At 39.8% G+C, this 22,541-nt stretch overlaps 1 pseudogene; it reads left to right on the top strand.

The window, feature by feature from the left end:
- Positions 1-314: 314 nt before the first annotated feature.
- LOC139604344 (synaptonemal complex protein 1-like) lies at positions 315-22,338 on the top strand (annotated as a pseudogene).
- Positions 22,339-22,541: the final 203 nt, after the last annotated feature.

The following is a 22,541-nucleotide window of genomic DNA, read 5'->3' as shown; positions in this document are numbered from 1 at the left end:
CCCGATGGTGCCGTTGGCCCCGCCGATGGCCCCGCCGATGGCCCCGCCCGATGGCCCCGCCGATGGCCCCGCCGATGGCCCCGCCCGATGGCCCCGCCCGATGGCCCCGCCGATGGCCCCGGCGATGGCCCCGGCGATGGCCCCGCGGCCGCCGCTCTGTCCGGCCGGGCCGTGCCCGGGCCGTGCCCCGCGAGCTCCGCTAGGCGGCGCCCCCGCCCCCGCGCTGAGGGGCCGCTGCCGCTTCCCGCCCTTCGCGCCCGCCCTCAGCGGCCGCCGGCAGCTGGGGCCGCTCCGCCCGCCCTTTGATCGGAGCCATGGAGAAGGAAAACCGCTTTAAATTGTTCATGCCGCTGCGCCTGAGCGCTGGGCAGGTGTCTGCGGGCAGATCCCAGGTGAGCGCTCGGCCGCGGGGCCGCTGAGGGCGGCCCCAAACCCCCCCTCCCCGGCCGTCCCCTCGGGCTGTGCTGCTCTGGAGGCCGCGGCTGAGGAGGGGACGTGGGGAAAGCGCTGGGGCCCTTCCCCGGGGACACGGGGACAGTGCTGGGCCCGGGGAGTGCCCGGCAGAGCCCCGGGCTGGAGCACACACACACCTGCCCCTTGCCCCGGCACAGCCCCGGCCTGGAGCACACACACACCTGCCCCTTGCCCCGGCACAGCCCCGGCCTGGAGCACACACACACCTGCCCCTGCGTGGGCCGGGACGGCTCCTGCACTGGACTCGCGTTTCTGTGCGTATGCCTGGAGTGGCAGGCATTCCTCTATCTCCGGCTGGGGTCTGTGTACAAATCACAAACGGGACGGGACTGCTGAGGAACTGCCTTGAGCTGTTTTCTTTTCCAGCATCAGTCTCATTACATGGTGATGACAATGGGAAGATGCCAGCAGCTCACATCCCAGGCAGCAGACCAAGAACTTAATGTTACAACTTACTTTCAAAGGTTTTTGACCAATCACACAAAGCAAAAGCATATTGACAGTAGTTCTATCCAACCACTGTAAGCACAGGTACCTTTGGTGCAAACAATGCTTGCCTTTTTTGAATACAATACCTGCTGCTTGTAAGCCTTAAAACACAATGCAGAGAGCTCCATTATTAAGCTTAGAACTTCCTAATATCTCCCTAGATAAACTTTTCTGTAACTTAGGGAGTTATTCTAGACAAGCGTTAATACACAGACCATTGTTCTATTTGCCCTTACTTTTCTACTTTTTAAATAATTTTTCTGCTGACCTATCTCATGGCTCCTGCTTGGCTCTAATCACAGTTCTGCTGTCTCTGAGGCTGCCTTTTGCAGCTTTCCCAAACCCCTCTGATTTGATGGATTCCCACAGGCCCCACTCAGATGCTCGCACTGGTGTTGGTGTCTTGGTCTCACCAGATCAGGTGTGCAGTGAAAATGTTCTGTCTCCACACTGAGTTATGGGAATTCAACAAGTTATTTTTTCATGTTGAAGCTCCTTATGAAATATGTTGAGATTCAACAGGATATTCTGACAGCAGATGAGTTAGCTGTTTACAGGATGAACTTCTGTGACTTAAAAACCTTGTAAAAGGGTATTTTCATGCTGAAACATAATCAAATATGGTCTAGAAGTGCCCTTGGAAGCAAAGCAAGAAAGAAATGTCAACTGCTGGTCTTCAAAAAAGTAATTTGTCTCCTTGAGTCCTTTGCCATGCACCAGGGCCCAGCCAGGCAGGAGCTGCTGAGTTCCCTGCATTGAAAGCTCCCCTTTGGCCACAGTCTATAAATCAAACTGCAGGACACCAACAGTTTGATCAACCACTGGGCAGGAAGAAGTGAGTTCCAAAGCCATTACCAATACCTTGGGCTTTGAAATTTGTAGGCAGCTGTTTTATTAATGACCAATTCTATTTTCACATCATCTGTAGGGATTTTTTATGGATTTTATAATTCTTTCTTTACAAATCTACCCATAAGGAACTAATGTTTAAATTTGTGCAGGGTTTGAACAGATGCTCAGATGATGACTTTAAGCTGCCATTTGATGTGTCGAACCGTGGCGAAATCACTGATTCAGGTACGATTGGAATATTTGCCATGCACCTTCTTTAGATTTTTATATCTTGTCAAGGTTTAATTTTCATGAGTAGTCTCACAGTTTCATATCTGTAACTGTTAAATACAGTTTCACTGTTACTTTTTTTAGAAAGACATTGACCAAAATCTCTTCATGTTTCAGATACAATTTCACAGCAAGTGAAACTTTGCTCTGAAGTAGATGAAGAGGTCAGCTAAGTATCAACTCTGCACATCTAATTCCTTGGGGTCTTTTGAATTTGTTCCCAAACAGTGCCTAAAGCATAATTCAGTAGATATTTCAGGGCTAAAGGAAGTAGTTAAAAGGGAATAATGTTTTCTGTCTCCTGTTTAAAGCTGAATCACTTAGAGGAGATATTTGTGATTTAGTGAACATGCCTGGAAACAAATCTTTAAAAATTAAGGTGATTGCAATATTGCTGTTGTTCTTTCTTTGTTTGAAGTGCCTGTGAAGTCCATGAGCTTTAATTAGAGTAAGATTTAAACACTTAAGTATCCTTGTGGAACTGGTTCTGAATATTCTGTTGAGGGGCAGAAGGATTGAAATCAGAGTATTCTTTGGAAAACTGAAGTAGATTATCCCCATTGCCTTGTCTGGCTTTGTTTTATCTGTAAAACAATGAATTGAGTGGTTTCCAACCTTGTCTGGCTTTGTTTTATCTGTAAAACAATGAATTCAGTGGTTTCCTCAAGCACTGGATTCTTTTGACAGTGTCTTTACCAGCAGATCTCTGCTTTAGCACAACTCAGTCCAGCTCATTTTTTTTGCAATAGCTTCTGTACTTTGCAGCTACAAAACACTCTTTGCTACCACAAAATAAAACACATTTCTTGCACTCTCCCTGCTGATTTTCATATCCCTGACAACTTTTTAGACTTTTTAATCCTAAGCTATTAAAGTACCATCAGGACTGGAACAAAACTGTGATGCAGCCAAAACAAGGATGGTGTTTGGGGGTGTTGTAAGTGAACCAAAGGGCCCTTTGGGCTCATGTGTTGCTCTCCCTGCCTCAACCACTGGCCCAGCACTGCTTGTAGGACACTTTCAAGGTGTTCTAAGGGCACAAGGGTGGTGGTTTTCCTTCCTGCTGCGTGTGTGAGCAGAGAACTGCTGGGACACTTGGGTATTTGTAAATCCCTGGGTCCAGATGGGATCCATGCCAGGGTGAGGAGGGAGCTGGCAGATGAGCTTGCCAAGCCTCTCTCCATCATTTATCAAGAGTTGTGGCTCACTGCTGAGGTTCCAGATGATTGGACACTGGCCAGTGTGACACCCATTTACACAAAAGGTAGGAAGGAGGATGCTGGTAATCACAGGCCAGTTAGCCTGGCCTCAGTGCCAGGTGAGATAATGGAGCAGTTCATACTGAGTGCTATCCCACAGCACTCACAGGATGGCCAGGCTATCAGACCCAGCCAGCGTGGCTCTACGAAGGGTAGGGCATGTCTGACCAACCTGGTCTCCTTCTGTGACCAGGTGACCGCCTGGTGCATGCAGGAAAGGCTGTGGATGTTGTGTATCTGGACTCCAGCAGGGCCTTTGGCACTGTCTCCCCCAGCACACTCCTGGAGAAGCTGCAGCCCATGGCTTGGACAGGAGCACTCTGTGCTGGGCTCAGAACTGGCTGCATGGCCGGGCCAGAGAGTGATGGTGAATGGTGCTGCATGCAGCTGGCAGCCAGGCACCAGTGCTGTCCCTCAGGGCTCTGTACTGGGACCAGTTCTGTTCAATGTTTTTATAGACGACGGGGATGAGGGCATCGAGTCCTTCATTAGTAAATTTGCAGAGGACACTAAGCTGGGAGCTTGTGATGATCTGTTGGAAGGAAGGAAGGAAGGAAGGAAGGAAGGAAGGAAGGAAGGAAGGAAGGAAGGAAGGAAGGAAGGAAGGAAGGAAGGAAGGAAGGAAGGAAGGAAGGAAGGAAGGAAGGAAGGAAGGAAGGAAGGAAGGAAGGAAGGAAGGCTCTGCAGAGAGACTTAGATCAGTTGGATGGATGGGCAGAGTGCAGCAGCATGAAGTTCAGTAAGTCCAAGTGCTGAGTTCCACATTTTGGCCACAGAAATCCCCTACAACGTTCCAACCTGGGGACAGTGTGGCTGGACAGTGTTGAGGCAGAAAGGGCCCTGGGGGTGCTGCTGACAGCCGGTTGAATATGAGCCAGCAATGTGCCCTGGTGGCCAAGAAGGCCAATGGCTCCTGGCCTGCATCAGGAATGGTGTGGGCAGCAGGAGCAGGGAGGTCATTCTGCCCCTGTGCTGGGCACTGGTGAGGCTGCACCTTGAGTGCTGGGTCCAGTTCTGGGCCCTCAGTTTAGGAAGGATGTTGAGGTGCTTGAGCACATCCAGAGGAGGGCAACAAGGCTGCTGAGGGGTTTGGAGCACAAGCCCTGTGAGGAACGTTGGAAGGAGCTGGGCTTGTTTAGCCTGGAGAAGAGGAGGCTTAGGGGTGACCTTATTGCGCTCTCCAACTGCCTGAAGGGAGGTTGTAGCCAGGTGGGGTCGGTCTCTTCCACCGGGCAGCACTGACAGAACCAGAGGACACAGTCTCAGGCTACAGCAGGGGAGGGATAGGTTGGATATTTGGAGGAAATTTTTCACCAAAAGAATAATGAAGCACTGGAATGCTCTCCCCAGGGAGGTGGTAGAATCACCATCTCTGGATGTGTTTATAAAAAGACTGGACATGGCACTTGGTGCTATAGCCCAGGTGTTGGGGCAGAGGTTGTACTCGATGATCTGAGAGGTCTCTTCCAACCTCATTATTCTGTGACTCTGTGATTCTCTGTGTGTTCATGGCAAGATCACAGGTACTCTTGGGCAAAGCCTCTGAAGCTGCTTTTACTTAACTCAGCAGTGTCTGTCAGAAGGAGAGGACAGAAATGGTGTGAAGAACCTGCTAGAAGGAATTTTGGCTTCACTGATAATTCTGGCAAAACTTTATTGATTTTGGTGGACTGCAGTTATCCATGTCTTTAAGCCCATCTATTTGGTGATGTCTAAAGGGGGTTTGGGATATTTCATTGTATTTGTTTCTCCTGTGTGCTCTGTAAAGCCTTTTGATACATACATAGAGGATGCACAAAGATTTGTGCATCCTGTGCATAAACTTGGGCTCCTGATCATATATCAACTTATATCACCATCTGTAGAAAAATATTACTCTTGTGAAGTTTCTAAGAGATAAATACATTATCTCCAACAGTATGAATTAGATATTATGTACTATTAATTAGATAGTATTTGAGATTAAATTGTGGAACCTGTTTCAATAGAATACAGAAACAATGAATGAATTGTTCTCAAAACTCTACAAAGAGGCTGAGAAGATCAAGCAGTGGAAACTGACTGTGGAAACTGAATTAAACCAGAAAGAAAGAAAGCTCCAGGAAAATAAAAAGACTATTGAAGCACAGAATAAAGCCATTCAAGAACTGCAGGCCAGTATTGTATAGTATACATTCAATAAACAAAGTTAAGTGCTTCCTGATTCAGTATGACACTATTATTGATACAATTAAATCTTAAAGACTGTTGCAGTTTGGTTTGTGCCTTGAGAAAATGATTATTTTGAGAAGTTGCAGGCACCTGTCCCATGTGAGTGTTTGTCTGAAGAATATACCTGTAAGTGCCTCATTTGCTGGTAAATTATTGTTCATTAATGATTGCATCTTTCATGCAAAAGATGACTCAGCATGTAATACCAGCTAAAACAGACTTCTGTCTACTGATGCCCCAAATTACATTTTCATGAGGGATTTGGGAAGTCAAAGTGCATTTCTAATCTATTTTTCAATAACAGTGTCTTTTTGCATTTATTCCCTATGAAATTAGTTTGAAAATGAAAAACTCCATTTGAAACTGGAAGATGAGATATGTGAAAATAAAGATCTCTTGAAAGAGTAAGTAATAGAACCAAGTATATATTCTTGTGGTGGAAAGAATCAGTTTCCATGTGGGCAGTTTTATGTAGCTGTTAAATTTTGAAGGTCATTTCCATTGTTACTCCTTAGGCACACAAAGTACTGTGCACTCCTGTGCAAACAGGATATTTTTTCCCTCCTTTAGAGCTGCTGCTTCGAGGCATCTGTGTAATGTGCTCAAGGAAACCTGCACTCGCTTCACAGAGAAGACCAGCAAACGTAAATGCTTTTTTAGCTTTTATTGATCAGAGTAAATGTACTTCTAGCTTGCTCTAAATTCACAAACAGAAGAAAGAAGAAGAAATTTCTCGTGCTGTTCAGAGAAGTTCTCCAGTTGGGATCGACTGGATGTGGCTCTCAGAGTGAAAAGTGAATTTTAAGTGGCTCACAAAATTGGAAGTGAAGCCCCAGGTCTAACAGACTTTTGGTGTGTAATGCTGAATGCAGAGGGCTTTTGAAGCCAGTGAAATTGTTTGCTGAAAGGTGCCAGCCTGGGAGCTCTTTGGGTGCCCAAACAGTGACCCAGGGTTGAGGCAGTGCCCACAGCCCTGACTGGCCCTGGCAGCTGCTCCAGAGCAGGGCAGAGCTCCTCAAGGCTGCTCAGCCCATTGAAGGTTTGCAGGGCCACCCACACACTGGGAATATATTAAGACAGAAGAAGTGACCCTTCATGCCTGTTTTTAGGCAGTAGAATCTACTCTAAATTCCCAGCACTCCCTAACAAATTTCCAGGGCTGACATTTCCTGTTTTCAGCCATCACACATTTATGGGGAGAAAAGGTCTTAACCCCAAGGTACAATGAGTAACTGGAATTCTTCTCATGAAACTGAACAAGCCAGAACAGTTGGATAACTTAATGAAGTTTAAATTCTTGAGGTTTTAAAATATGTTCTTGATTGGAAGTTCTACTGTATATGCAATTTAGAATTGTTATTCTAATCATTAGAATTTTACTAACTTGATCCTGGATACTTAAGAAGTGTTGATTTCTTTTTAGCCTTAATTCTACAAAGACTTGTATATGGATGTACTGTTCTTTTTTGATAGCTGTTTCTATTACTGTTCTCTTTTTAATTGTTTTCTTAGGAAAAAATAGTATCAATTACAAAAGTGGAAGAAGGAAAATATGGACATGGAGTGTTGCAATTTTCTAATGACAGCTCTGTGGTTATAGGTATCTGCTGATAGGAAGAAATTCAGTGCTAAACCCTAGATTACAGTTTAGAAATACTAACAGTGTTGATACATTATTATTCAACAGCATTAATACTATAATAATTAATATGGTCACATCAACTGATCCAGAATTACACTTTTCACAGAAAAAAATATCTTAGGAAGGAAATTTAAAAGCTGAGCTTGCTTAATGTTTCAATGAAATGCACATTTTCCCTAAATTCTGTAACTTTTGGCACCATGTTTCATAAGGACTTATTTAATAAGTATGGAGCTGGTAATTCCTTTTTTAATTCCTTATGCTGATTAAGTATAATGACTTGGACAGCTGGCATTCTTGTTCAAAAGAAAAACTTTCTCATATGTTCTTGCTTTGATAGATGAACAGGAAAAGGCAGAAACAATACAATTGTATGAGGAACTTCATAGCAACATAGAAGTAAGTGACCGAGCTTGATGAAAGGAATGTGAGTTATGTGAGCTGAGCTGAGTTCCATGTTTATGTTGGGATACTGTTTGTATCCATCATGTGTGGGTATCATGTCATGTGTGATGCAGGAAGTTGGGTTTTCAGTCCCTTTTCAAGAATGATTTTTGTGTTCCATAAAACACATTCAATGGAGAAAGTGCAGCAGTGTGTGGGATGTGGATCCCTGTGATCTGTGGGATGGGTGCTTAGTGCTGGGTCACTGCCACAACTTCTGGCTTCTTTCTGGGCTCTGTTTCACCCACCTGCTGGTTCCTCAGAATGGCTGAGGTGGGCAGCAGCCCCTGGAGAAGTTCCAGGGTTTCCAGTATTGAACTTCAGATATTAAATTTTGTTTTTAGAGACTGACAGCGGCATTTGAAGAGCTTCGTGTGCAAGCAGAGAACGACAGATTGGAAATGAGTTTCAAATGTGAGAATTCAGTTTATTGTGTTTATGCAGCTGGCTCAATTTTGTACTTCATAGCTTGTGTTCCACATGCAGGGCCAGGGCAGACAGATGTGAAGGGCTGGAATGGTGAGCAGGTCACCCTGAGACACTGGGACCCTTCTTTTATTCATGCAGCCTTTGTTCACTGCCTGGCCCCTTCTGTTGCTGTTCCACTGGGCCAAATTTGGAACTTTATTTTTCAAACAGTCACTCAACATTGAAGTTTTGTCTGTGAAGTACAGTCTAGAGATCAATACTTACTTCACATAGTTGGTTTATTTAGATGATAATGCACTAGTGTATAGCTACAGAAACTTTAGCTAAATGCTCTCTCTCTGTATGTATAGCCTGGTGTGTTCCTGTTTCATTTTCACATGCTCTTTTCTGTTTGTATTTTGATTATAAAATCAAACATTGCCTCAACAATTACTCTTGGGAAACAAAAGGTACAGCTGTACAATTCCAAGCAATCTTAAAGTGGAATTTGTATTGAACTTGGAGTATATTTCAGCTAGAATGTTAACTGTGGATGTTACTGTATCTCAAAAGTAAAAGAAGAAGCAGAAAAAGTGGACAAGTTTGAAAAAGAATGCAAACTGGAAGTCAGTCAAAAGGAAAAGCAGGTTTGCTCATTTTACCATCTCATATGTAGAGCTTTGTTTGTGACTAAAGGGGCAATGCAAGAGCCAAGAAGTGTTTCTGGGTATTAGTAAAAAAGACAAAATAACACCTGAAGCTGCATTTAAGTCAAATTCTGCTAAGTTTAGTGATCTTTCAGTACCTTTAGTCTACTGGAATTTATGGTTTGATTTTGAATTGGAGAACTTTTTTCTTTAGAGTAATGTGACTTGATCGATATTTGGCTAAGATTATATCTAGCCAAATATTTTCTATCTGTCTGTCTATCTATCTCTCTATCTCTCTATCTATCTATCTAATCTAACTTGAATGACAGCATAACTTGAATGACAGCAAAATATCTGCTTATCATACCTGGGGTACAAATGAAAATTAGCATCTGTCCCTTTTCCAGACTTCATGATGATATTTCTTGCATTTTTCTAGATTTCAGCTCTCGCCATAGAGAGAGATGAAAAAGATGATGTCATAAAAGACATCAAGGCTCAGCTGCAGACGTCACAAAATAAGATTGCTGACTTAATGGAAGCAAACTGTAAGAGTTCTGCCTGCTGTGTTCAAATGTAATTGTTTATAGAATTTAAATGTAATTGTTTATGATTGTTTATTTATGATATGTAATTGTTTATAGAAGCATAGGAAACAGGGTCATGATAGCTTTATTCTGTTGCTGGTTGGCAGCAGAATTTTGGGGCCTTGAAGGCCTTATTTTTGTTTGGAGCAGGAGCTGCTCCTGTGGGAGCAGGACTGGCAGGGTCGTTTTTAGGGTGAGTCAAGCACTGAGAGCTTTGGAAGATTGCAAGGGGAAAATATGTTGCTTCAGTTTTGCAAATTTACAGTCAGGCAGATGTCACTGAGGAAACTTACTTTTCAGAACTTGATTTTCAATATTTTTAAGCCATCTATATTCAAATTTTATCCATTATTTTATAGTATATGATGTCAGTACCATTGGTCTTTGTTAGATTCTTTAAATGTATGTAATTTTCCATTTTTAGCAGTACTTTTTAGTAAATATCCTCTTTTTAAAAATATTAACATCTTTTTTTGTTTAGTACATCATGAAGAAATGTTAAAGGAATCCCAGGTCAGTAAAGAACATTTGAGGGCAGAGCTGGAAGAGGCTAAAATGTCATTGCAAAAGGCAGAGGTACCCCTTGCTTATAGTTTTACAGTAGAAACAGACTAGAGGAGTATTTGCATAAATAATTATGGATACTTTAGACATGAAACAGCTGTAGCTGTTTGTTGCAAAACATGTTTAGAAATGATATCATGTCTTGAAGGTTACTCAAAAGAACTTGGAAACTGAGCTCCAGACTAGAGTGAAAACATTAATTCAGGTTACTGGAGAAAAGGAAGAGCAGGAGGAAGAATGTAAAACAATGAAGGCTTTGCTTGCAGCCCTGACAGAGGAGTTGGAGACTTCTGTTGCCAATTTGAAAAGCTTGCTGCAAGAAGAGCAAAATAGGTAAATGAATGAGTTTCAATTCCAAGAGTGATCTTACAGGTTGCAGTCTATGACAAAATCAAGAACCATTGGAAATGAAGCTGAAATTTGGAGGTTTTTTCCACACAGTGGTCTAAATGCAGAGAATTGAATGTAAATTTTTTTGTTGGTGATAGTTGATACTGGTCTATAAAAAGTAAATTTTTGCCCCCTCCAACTTTCATAACTCTGTCTTTAAGAAATAGAGATTTCTGTAGGTATATATTTGTTTACTTTTATGTCTACTGTTCTGAGGTTGTAAAAGTGTAATTTGATATGTGCTGCAGGCAGATTCATCATCTGCCTGTTGAAAGGTAAATGTTCTTAAAGTGCTTGTGCTAAGACTTTGTCTTATTGTCCTTGAAGTTTCAAATTCAGTGAGTGCTTTGTACCCTACATTTGGGGTTTTTAATTTACCATTTTCTTAGGTTAAAGAAATATGAAGATGATTCAAAGCTGCTTACCTTGGAGCTCCAAAAGAAATCTGCTGAACTGGGTAAGGCTTGTAGAAAGGCAGAAAATGAGCCAGGCAGTAATAAAAATGCTTTCTGCTGTTGTCTGGAAATGGACTGTCTCTAGTAGGTGGAGAAATGATTTTACAGTACCTGTACCTATCAGGAATGCCTGAATTTATTTTGACTCAGCTGATCCCTTTTCTTTGGGGGTCATTGGTGCTGGCAGCAGCCAAAGGGCAGTGCTGTGCAGAGCTCCAATAGTGAGACCATTCCTGCATGAATTCTTCTGGAGGTAATTTTGGTTTCCAGCTAAGAGCAGCAGCACTGCAGGTGCCAGGAGTGACTTCTGCAGCAGAGATAAAACCCTCCCATTGAGGTTTCTGGGACCCTCCCCGTGCTGGAAGTGGAATGATGCTGGCAGGGGTTGTCTTTAAATATCATAAATGTGATATCCTGTGCTTTCTAGGGATGTGCTCCTTAGTCCCCAGAGTGAGAGCTCTGCCTTGCTGCTGAGAACTTGCAAAAAATACCAGCACTGTCAATGTGCACATAGAAACCATTTGGAAGTCAGTAACAACTGGTTTCCTTTCTCAGCATATCCATGTGGTACCTTCAGCAGTTCAGATTTTTTTCTGGAACAATGCAGGTGCATCAATACTTGCAGAATACTCTAGTCTAACAGTCCATGGTTTATTTGAAGCTATAATTGTGGAAAACATAGAAAGGCTCTAAACTTTATTTAAGATAAATATTTAGTTTCTCTTCCGATAGAGATTTGCTAATGTCTGAATCATTTTTTCAAGTCTATATTTAGAATAAGTCATAAATTAGCTTTTCAGCTTCTTAACTTAATCCAACAAGTTTTGAGAACTGGGTATTGCAAAGGGGTAAATGTTTTATACTGCCTGCTAAATATGAAAAATCATTTCTGTTCCATTAATTTTACATTCCATGTGCTGTAGAAGAGATGACTAAAGTAAAATGTGATAAAGAAGTGCAACTTGAAGAGCTGTCAGAAACTCTGGTAAATATTCATTTTATTAATCTCATGGCATTTGCTCTTCATATGAAATTCCTCTTGCTTTGTAAGTATCTTAAATGTCATAAATAAACACCATCTAGTCTACCTTAACATTTCTACTAAACTTTCTCACACACAATTTCAGTGTTTTCTTCGAAGAAGTTTTTTATTGCCACTGTTTTTCTTGTCTCCTGTGCTTTTAGTTTTTCTTGTCTCCCATGTTTTTGGTTTTCCTTCTCAAGGTTTTTGTTATTTCCTTCTTTGTTCATGCCCATTCAAATGCCACTCCCTCTGGATATAAAGTTTTCCCGTTTGTTCTTCCTTACAGGCAGGTAATTAGCTCTGGCCTCTGTGAACCCTGCTGTACTGTGACACAGGCCCATTTTCTGTCACAGAAGTCTCAGCTATATGAAATACACTCTGAACAGAGGTTTCTTTTCATTATGATTTTAGATTTACAAGCCTAACAAGAATCCATATCAACTCAAGTTAAGATAGTGGGAAATCAGGTGTGCATTTCACTGTGTTTGCTTGTTGTTCTAATCTGTGCATTGAGTGTTCTGAACTGAGTTTCACTCATTTTCTAAAATGGGCAAATTGGAGGACTTTGACTGAAGAAGAGTCTTGAGGCTACTGTAGAAAATATGCAGAGAGAGAAAAATGTGGAGAGAGCAATGAAAATGCTCTCCAGATGAGAGAGGTCTGAAGTAGGGCAATAGTAACATGTTTTTAGAAATAGTGAAGTTACACATCATGACTTGGACACAAGTTTATGCATAAGAAACAGCACCCAGAGCAGTGTCCCACCCTAATTTTGCAGCCCAGGTAATTGAACTCACAGCAGGGGACAGACATGAACAGCACTGGTGTCACAGTTCACTGTCTCACAGCACTTCCAGATCCCAGCAGAGATTGGAAAGATCCAACCTGGATAATCCATGCCATGGATGTTGTTGGGTTCTTCTGAAAGCCTTGTGCTCTTAGTTCATGTCTGATAAGCTCCAGCAGTTGGAGTTTGCACATGGATACTCAAAACTCTTCCTTTTCATTTTGCAGAAAGAATTCCAGGATTTGAAAGCACAGCTGACAAGTACAGCTGAGAAGGAACAAGATTATTTAAAGCAGCTTGTGACTCTGAAAACAGATCTTGAACAAGAGGCGTATGACCATTTTGAAAATATAATATTTAATTCGTTTTGGTGGAGCTGCTTTAATCCACAGTGAAATGAACTAGGATTCTTTTCTAATGAAAGTTTTGAACCACATATATGCCATTAATTCTAGACTTACATTTCTAAATTCCACTTTCTCTATTTGTATGTATTCTGTGGCATATGTAGTTGTTCCATATCTCTTTGACTTATTTAACAAGAAGAGAAAGTTTCTGAATTCATGGTTAATCTTGCTTTGAACTACATCATCTTCACTAACCATTAGATTTATATAAAAGTTGACTCTGATTTTCTTTCCTTCTTCTGTCACCTTTTTACATCTCTCTGACTCTGCTGCAAAGCTTATATTTGTAGATAAAGGCCTGGACTTCTTTCAGCATGGAATAAGACTTGATAATGGGTATGTTTAATTTAAAAAGAGATTTCAAAAGGCATCTTCTTATTCCTCTTGGCCATTTGTTTGAAATTAGGTTAAGGAATGAACAACTAACAGTGGATCTCAGTAAGCTTTCACTAGAGAAAGAACAAACAGCACAAGAGAAAAATGCTGTGGCTGCAGAAGTCAAGAAACTGCAAGAACAACAAGAGGCAAGTTGTAAACTTCCAGGTTTCATGAAAGGACAATACTCAATTTGACAAATGACTCAGTTTTACAAATTAGATGATGAGCTGCAACATGACTTGGGTCTGTAGAGTACCTGAGCTGTTTTTTGTGTTTGAGTTGGAAAGGAAGTGTATTTACACTTGTGAGCAAGGCAGGTCAGTGTGCTTTGGATGTCTTTGAATTTTTTAAGAAGTCACTTTGAATTTTATTTCTTTGCTGACACATGGGTCTTTATTTAGGATAGTAAGAAAAAAGAAGAAAATACAAAGCAGTTAGTTGAAAATCTAGAAGAGGCAAATAGCCAGCTAAGGCAAGTAAAAACAAATATTAAGAACTGATATTGTGAAAGGAAGTAGACTCAAATAGTTAGTTGTGTTCAAATGCTGCTTTCTGGGATTTTTTGATTCATGTTTTTTCTAGATTATATAGCTAAACAGAAACTATTGAGAATTGCTGTTGGCCAAGTAGAAATTTTCTCAGATCAGAAATACCAATTGCTGCAGGAACAGTGTTTGCCATCATTTTGTATTACATAGTAGGAGCTGTCTTGTTGTGCATTAGACACCTCAGGTGAGAAGGCAATGAAAATGGAAGGTGAAGGTTATGGATTAAATGTGACAAGGCAAAACTGGGTAAGAGTTACTCTCTGTATCACCAGTTCAATAGACAGGCAGCTCCCATGTTTCACAGCTGCATTGCAATAGTCCAGGTGAGGATGTATTTTCCTTGGCTTAGCTGGAACATCTTTTCCTACTTCAAAAAAGTATGGACAGTTCACACATTGACTTACTGGGCATGCTGCTGCATTTTAAGAACATTTTCATTGTGCAGCTTATGAAGTTCCCATCAACATTAGCAGCTCTTTTTAGAAAATAAAAGAAGGGTTTCTTAGAAGTACTGAAAATAAGTTAAAGGCAAGAAGGAAATATTTACTAATGCTTGTTAATTTGGCACTTAGAAATGAACTGGAGTCTTGGAAGGAGAAAATGGCAAAGACAGGTGAAGAGATGAGAAGTACCCTGGATGAAAGAGAAGAAAATGTATGTCATGTGTCATGAAAATATCTTACAGAACCTGTAGGAGAGCATTAAATGTAAAATCTGTGTTGGGATTTTTCTGCAAAGCTCTGCCTGGGGGATGTGATCTCTGCCAGAGGTTTCTTCTCTCTCAGCTGCTGCCAGCTGTGCCATTGTGTGTGCCCATGCTGAGCCCTGGTATTTCAAAAGACAAGCACAGTCACGGGGATCTTCACTCTTTGCTGCAAGTTTCATATTAAAGATTTGGTTCTTTTCAGGCAAACAGAGAACCTGCTTTTCTGATTTTTCATATACCCACACAGTGATGGATGGGCTCTGGATTAGCTTTTTATATGTAGTGTGAGTTTTAGCTTAAATAGATTCAAACATTTTTACTTTCTTTCTATTGGTTCAAAGCAACTTGGGGTTTTTAGCAAATTTCAAAATTTCATTGTAACAGTCAAAGATTTACAATTGTCATTTCAGGTAAAGAGTACTGAAAATGAAATTTCAAGAAAGGAAAACCAAAATTCTAGAAAATAATTGGGACAATTAATTTTTTCATGGATGTAGGGAACTTCCTACAAGTGTATTTTTAAATTGTGAAGATATTGGGGTATTTTTCTTCTTCTTTCCTAATTCCATAACCACTAAGGAACTGGTTCACTGCTATTGATTAACAAGTTGTGGTACTTTATGGCTAAAACTCTGATTATTCTAACATGTCAGCTGGTGTTGCAGTCCCATTGGAACAAACCAGACTGGTGCAAGTGCAGGTTTGAGAACATTTACAGGAATTGCTCACATAGGGAGTCATTTGTAGAACTTACTAATGAATGTCTGAAATCTCTCTTTCAGATGGACAATTTAAAGCAGCAGGTGGAAAATAAAACCAAATGCATTGAAGAGTTGCAGCAGGAGGTGGGTAGAGATTTTCATTTCACAAATACATAAACACATTATGTTTTGGGTTGCCTTTTCAGCAGGGTGTGTCTGCTGTGATGTCTTTAGATACACCTATGTAATTTAAAAATTCTCCTTTCTTATCCTAACCCTGAGCAAATTAGGGAGTCATCTCAGGAATCACTTGATTTGTTAAATGTGCCTTTATTTGAAAAGAGCAATTACAAAAATAATACCTTTAATGAACTTCTACTCTTTTTCATTTAGTGCATAGTGTTATTTTTGTACTTGTAATAAGTATCTCAGTTACCACTTGTAGAAAATAATTCTGCACTGGCACAAACTGTAGTAACTTCACTGTAAATATAAAGAACTTGTATTTTTTGTCATGACATCTTCACACCTTCTGTCAGCAGCATCTTAGTTGTAATTCCCATTCTGCACCTCATTTGTTATTCCCTGCTCTTGCTCAGGAGGAGCCTTTCTTAAGGTCCTGAAGAAACAGTAATTATCACAGAAATTAGTTGAACATTCATTTGTTTGAAGAATTGTTCTGGAACCTGAGCTGCACAACAGAGAGTTATTTGCCTGATGAAAGCTGGAATTTCTTGATGCAGTTAAACCATTACATAATTCTATTTACTTATTAAGGTACAGTGCTTGTTTTGTTTTATTTCACCAGAATAAGGTGTTAAAGAAGAAACTTACTGCAGAAAGCAAGAAAAGCAATACTTATGAAGGGAAGGTAGGTTTAAATAACATCATGTAGAAGATGAGGTGAGTGTTTTTAAGTGCCACTGTAAGTAATGATAATACTTGTTCAATACGTTCTGAGCTGCTTTGGGATCTGGGATACAGACTTTGCAGGAATGAGCTCACAGTTTTTAGAAGATGCTTCCATTTGTAATCATTGGGCACTGACTGTTGGACATTTAAGAGATGGATTCACATTGCAATTAATGATGTTTCTAATCTGTTCCTTTTTTTTTTCCTTTTGTTGATAGTGGACTGAACAGGGTTCAGCAACCTCATTGTAACAGAAAAGCATTTAAAAGACATATACATCTATGTATATATATATATTACTTTTTTAAGGCTGTTCTTTAAATGTGTTCTGCAGTGGCAATCCCTCTGATGGGAATATTGTGTCCAGCTTTGGGTACTGCACTTGAAGAAAAGTGGACTTTTTTGAGGATATTCATATGATAACCTTAAAAGGAAAAACTGTAATCAAGATGCACAGCTGGGAGAAAAATGTACCATAAAAGCTGTGAAAATCTGATACAGATTTACAAGAGAGGGAATCAAATCTCCATCTGTGTTTGTTTTTTTCTGAGGCATTCACAGCATTTAGGGTGACTGCTTAGGGCAGTCTTCCCCACTGGGCTGTTGCCATTCTTTCTTTGAGTATTTTCCAACTCACTTCAGGCCAAAGTTCAACTCTTTATTAAAAAAAAAGCTGAACTTTTAAATAGGAAACACTTTAATCATATACCTGAACAGTAACAGTGTGTTTGTGCTCAAAAACAAGAGGTAAGAAAAAATCATTAACACAGTAATTCCTAAACAAATAACAGCAGCAATTCTGCATTCTCAAAAGGTGAATAAATTGCAGTTAGAGATGGAAAATAGGAACAAGCAACATAAGGAAGCAGTTGACATCTATCAAAAAGACATAGAAACAAGAAAAGGAAATGAAAATAAACTTCGTGAAGAGGTGAGAGGTGTTAATTTTTACTGCAATTTAATTTTTTTTAATTTAAAATGTTTTTATGAAGCTTTATTGGCCAGAGTCCTTGCTCTTCCATTTCAGACATGAATGGAATTTGTGTATGCCTGTGAGCAAAGCTTCAGTACATGAGGTGCTTAGGCTGACGTATTTGAATATGTCTTTGAAAATAAGAACTCCATTAAAACTTCTTGCTTTCAAGATATAGTTCAAAGAAATTCCACCCTTGGTATAAAGTCAGCATAGTTAAATTAGATTATAACTTCTCCCATATTAGTATTTTTCTGCCCACACTTTTTTTTTGATGGCAATGCTAAGAAATGTTAGGGCAGAGTGCTTGAAATGGCCTTTTGGTTTGAAGTGAACTTGCCTGCCATGGCTGTACCTTTGATCCTGCCCATTTTAACAATCTGCAGAAAAGATGAGGGATTTGAAAGGGATCTTAAAAGCAAATAAAGCCCAAGTGGGACTGCAAACTTTGCACCCACAGGGGAAAGAAGAAATTAAGATTAAAAAGAAATAGATGGTTATGTTGATGAATGAAATGCAATTTATTACTGACAGGTAGAAAAGATGAGGTTGCTTTGTGATGAAACAGCAATGATACAGAGAGAAACTGATGCCAGATGTCAGCACAAGATAACTGAGATGATGGCACTGATGGAAAAGCACAAGGGAAGAGATTTTCCTGCTTGCTGTGGTTTGCAGTGTGTGATACCATGTTAACAGCATGTTTATAACTTGTGATACCACGTTCATGACCTTTCCAAAGCAGAAACAGGCCTGAATCTGGGAAAAGGAAGCTGAACACATGCTGGACTTTGCATCATCTAAAATCAAATTCATTTGAAGATTTTCAAAAGATTCCTATGGGCAGATAAATTCCATTCATCCAAACTTCTGGGATTTTTAGATTTTTTTCAGTTCAGGCTTCCTTTGATACCATCTGAGTGCAATATTTTTCAGTATCAGTTTGGCTCTTTCTCTGAGATGCCTTAGTGACTGTCAGCAGTTTAGCTGACACATTTTAGTTTTCCTTTCTGTTCCTCTATTTTGCAATATCTTTAGCAGATACATTAATAAAGCTGGCACAGCTGGCTCTTAGTGCTGAGCACATATTGCTGCACAGAAATCAAGCACTCTCTGCCAGTCCACAAAATAATACTTGAATTGAGCATTTTCTGGTTTACAGTTTCTGCAGAAGCATCAATGAATCTTTTCTTTCTGAATCTTAAGAGCCTGGTTTGAAAGAAAGGATGTTTTAAGACTGGATAACTCTATAATTGTAACATTTAGTCACATGTTCTGAGTTTGTTGTTGGTTTGGTTTTTTTAACCCAGAATGAATATGATAAAATGGTTGAAGAAAAAGATGCAGAGTTAAAAGTCTATAAAATGAAACAGCAAAAGCAGTTCTCATCAGCAAGAGCACTGGTAAGGAGTACTTTCCAATGTGCAGTAATTCAGTGAAGGGGCTGATGTCATTGTGGAGTGGTTTTATACTGGCTAAGGGCCAGGCACACACAAAAAAACATTCACTCATTTTTCTCTGCTGTAGTTGAGCAGAGGAGGGGAAAGAAAAATTCAAGTTGAGATAAGGATTAGGAGAAAAACACTTTGAAGGTAAAGCAGATTCAAACCTAAATAGCATCAAAAGTTTTATTATTAATAGAATTAAAAATGGGTAATGAGAATTAAAATAAACCTTTAAAACACCTTTTTTCCCAATCCCTGCCTCTTGCCCAGCGACAGCACAGAGAGACAAAAGATGTGATCTTCAGTCAGTTTGTGACTTCTAAAAATCTTTTTTCAGGTTGCTTAGAGAGTTTCTTTTTCCTGCTGTGCTCTGGGGTCTTTCCCACCAGAGACAGTTCTCTGGGAACTTTTCCAGTGTGGTTTTAATTTTTGCCAGTAGCAGTCCCACCCAAGCTGCTGCAGCAGATCTTATTCTGGGCACTAAAAACTCCAAATGTTTCTAGAAATGAATTGGAGTAGCAGTGTGTTTGTGTCTGGTCTTGCAGATAGTGTGTCATGCTCTGACTTCCCACTTGGAATAGGAAACTTTTGTTTTAAATATTTCGATTGTGCCCTCTCAGCCCTGTTCTCCCAAGTGTTTTAAGGTCTTACCTTGAACATTTCTGATCAAGTCCCTGTTTCTTATAGTGCTTCAGTCTTTTTAAACAAGCTAAAGCAAAGCTTCAAGTATAGGGCTGAAAAGCAAATAGAATTCTCTTGTGTATCTAATGAGTGTCCCTGTTAATTACTGTCTCACTTGGGACTGTTTTCTTTTTTCTGGGCTGTGCATAGTTAACCCTGTCCTTTATTTAATGGTTTGTAGGAAAATGAGCTGTCATGTTTGAAAAGTGAACTGGCCTCCCTTAAGGAACAACTGAAAGCAGAAATTGAAGAGAAGGTGGAGTTTTTTATTCACTGAGCAGTGGGGGTGAGAGGTGTGGCCTGGGCTTGTGCTGTGGAAGGAGTTGGATAAGAAATGAAACTGAACAGAAAAACAGGGACTTTTGAATGCTGGGGTTGTGCTAAACCTGGTCATATATTTGTGTGAACTTTGTAACACTCTGTGATTATAGATTATATATAAATTAACAACAAAACAAAACTCTCCTTTAGTTTAGTTAATTTTAACTAGCTAAAGCAAAAAAGTTCCCTAAACTGTAGGGTTTTTTCAGTGACTTTTGAATGCTGAGGTTGTGCTAAACCTGGTCATATTTTTGTGTGAGCTTTGTAACAGTCTGTGATTATAGACTGTGCTCTGTAATTACACCAAGAAGATTTTTAACAACTGAATTCAAAGAAATATTTCCTTGCTGTCACATAACTCTTTTGTAGGAGAATCTTGTAAAAGAGCACTCTCACAGTATGATTCCTGAAAGTGAAAAGAAACACAAGGTAACTTCAACTTTTTAATTGCTTTTAAAATTTGGTAGTGTTTATATGTGTAGAATCAATTGAAGTGCCATGATAATTTATTTGCATTCAACAAAAGACACTGGAATGCTTTGGACTTCAAACTTTTTAAAGATAATAAAAATTTATGTTCCTGGGACTCCTAAACCTTGTTTAGATCTATACAGTGAATCTACTCATGTAAAAATAGAAAGTCTCCAAATTATATTCCTAAAATAAAAAAGATAAAAATAAAAAATATCTCCTTCAGTGCAGGAAGCCCCTTGGGCAGTCCAACACTGAAGTTTTGTAGCTCCTAACAGTGAATTTTTCTTGTTGCATTTTTCTGCCTGTATTTCTTACTTCTCTGTAGATGATTTTTTTTTCCCCCTGGGATAAGAAGGGATTTTAAAGGGTCCTACCATTCCATGGAGATATTAGACAGCAGTTTCTGGAAGGGCTCCCACTGTGTAATTTTTCTTGCTCAGTTGTTGATTTTTTTATGTCTCTGGAATTGTTTTACTCAGTCTTACAAGTGTCCATTTGAAAAGGCACTTTTCCTCTATGGAAGAGAACAAAGCTGATCTAGCTGTAAAAATGGTCAAAGTGTCAAAGTAGTCCTGACTGCAGAACTTACCCTTCTTCCCTGTCAGGAGTTCACTTGTGGGTTTCATATTGGAGCAATGGAATCCAGCACCACTTTGATGTTATCTGTCTGAAAAAGGACTGCACTGGACCATTCAAGGCTTCTTAGTTTAACTTCTAGTGAAAAGACTATTTTAAGTAACACCAATCTTGATATAGCTATCAATCTTTCTCTGAAAGCCTTTCCCTGCAGTTTTGTTTGTTCCCATTTTCTTTGATGTTTGATATGGTCCACATGTAGTGGCTACAGTTCAGAATAACCTGAATTTCTGCAGATAAGCATGAAGAACTGAAATACAATGTGCCATGAAACTCAGCTCTTCCATAGCTTCCCCTTCATTCTCCTCATTTGGCAACAAAAATAATATAAAAAATGCTATTTCCACCCCACCCCACTTTGTTTGGGTCATTGCTTCATGTTTGGATGGAAAGAGAAGAGTTCCACCATTTCTCTCAGGTGAATTCTTGGACACTCAGACTGTAAACTGGCTCCTGAGTTTGGCTTTAGATTCCATTCTTACCCCATAAAATAAAATCTAAAAATAGAAACGTTTTCTTTCCCAGACATATGCTATCAAGACTCCTCCAATGGATAAAATGCACAGTGGAAGAAGCACAAACCTGCCTTCAGAGCAGAGCAGCAGGAAAAAGCAGAAAGTGCTTGTGCAGCTGGACACTCAGTCAGACAGCTCTGAGCACACTGACCTCCTGGTAAGAGTCAGAGAGCAAATCCTGTGCTGAGCACTTCTTTGTGCTCACTGCTGGCTCTGAGAATGAAAATAAACAGTTTGGGCTTCCACATTCAAGCCAATATTTATGTGTATATTTTTAATTGATTGGTTCTTTCTGGAATTGTATGTACATAATTAACATTCTTTTTATTGAACTGTTTTGCCTCATAATGACATCTTAATTTTTTAATTTTTCATAGTTTAATATCCTTAGGGGGAAAGAAAAAGTAGTTTTTAATATAGTGTGAGTAAGTAACTTTTTCATTTATTAGAGCATAGTCTCGGAAGAAGAAATGTTTAAAAATTTGTACAAAGATTATCCACAAGCTTCACAATTACATTCCACAGCACCAAAAAAGGTATGTTAGCCTTTCCTAAGATTAAAGCAAGCAGTTAATCAGATTGTTTACAGAAACTAAAGGATGGCTTTATTTTCCTTCCTAGACCCCAGCTCCATCCAGTGTGAAATCTCCAGGCTCTGCTCTGAAACTCAAAACCATGAGGAGAATGCGCGAGGCGGGCTGGGCTGCGCTCTCCAAAATGGACAGGAAAAGGAAAATTAAAGATGTTGTAAAGTTCTTTGCTTAAAATGCAGAAATACCCAGTGCCCTGGCATTGCTTGCAGGGTTGTTTTTCTCTCAGAGTTAGTGCTTTGTTGCATTTTTCTGTCATACTCAGTGTGTTCAATACTGTGTTCATTCCTTTACACATATGAACTTTATAGATCTATAACTGCAACCCCTGCAGAGCCTTTTCCACCTTTCCTCCCTTGTGCTTCAAAATGTTGGGACAAAAATTGGCCAATTTTAAATTTTGAAATAAATAGAACTGCATAGAAAGTTGTTTCAAAGCTGTTTCTGGCATTAGAAAGTCTGGTTTTAAAGAACTTCTGTTCTTTTAAATTTACTCCATTTTTCTTAACACATAAATACATAGTGGAAGAAATGTTGCTGTTCAATGTATGTTCTTTTACGTGAAGTCCTCTTGCTTTTTCCTGCATTTTAATGGCTGTTAGACCTGTCTTTTTAGACTGTTTTGTTTTCAGTATGTTAAAATGGTTTTGAAACTTCTAAAATTGCAGTAGAATTGCTTGTATTTAAAAAGATTTCAGCTTCATAAGGAGTAAAAGATGCAGAGTATAAGATTGTGAAAACAATGTTA

Source organism: Agelaius tricolor, unplaced genomic scaffold (genome assembly GCF_023055355.1).
Source record: "Agelaius tricolor isolate 1412-34295 unplaced genomic scaffold, bAgeTri1.0.p SCAF_50, whole genome shotgun sequence".
Lineage (NCBI taxonomy): Eukaryota > Metazoa > Chordata > Aves > Passeriformes > Icteridae > Agelaius > Agelaius tricolor.
This window is presented reverse-complemented; position numbering and strand designations above follow the sequence as displayed.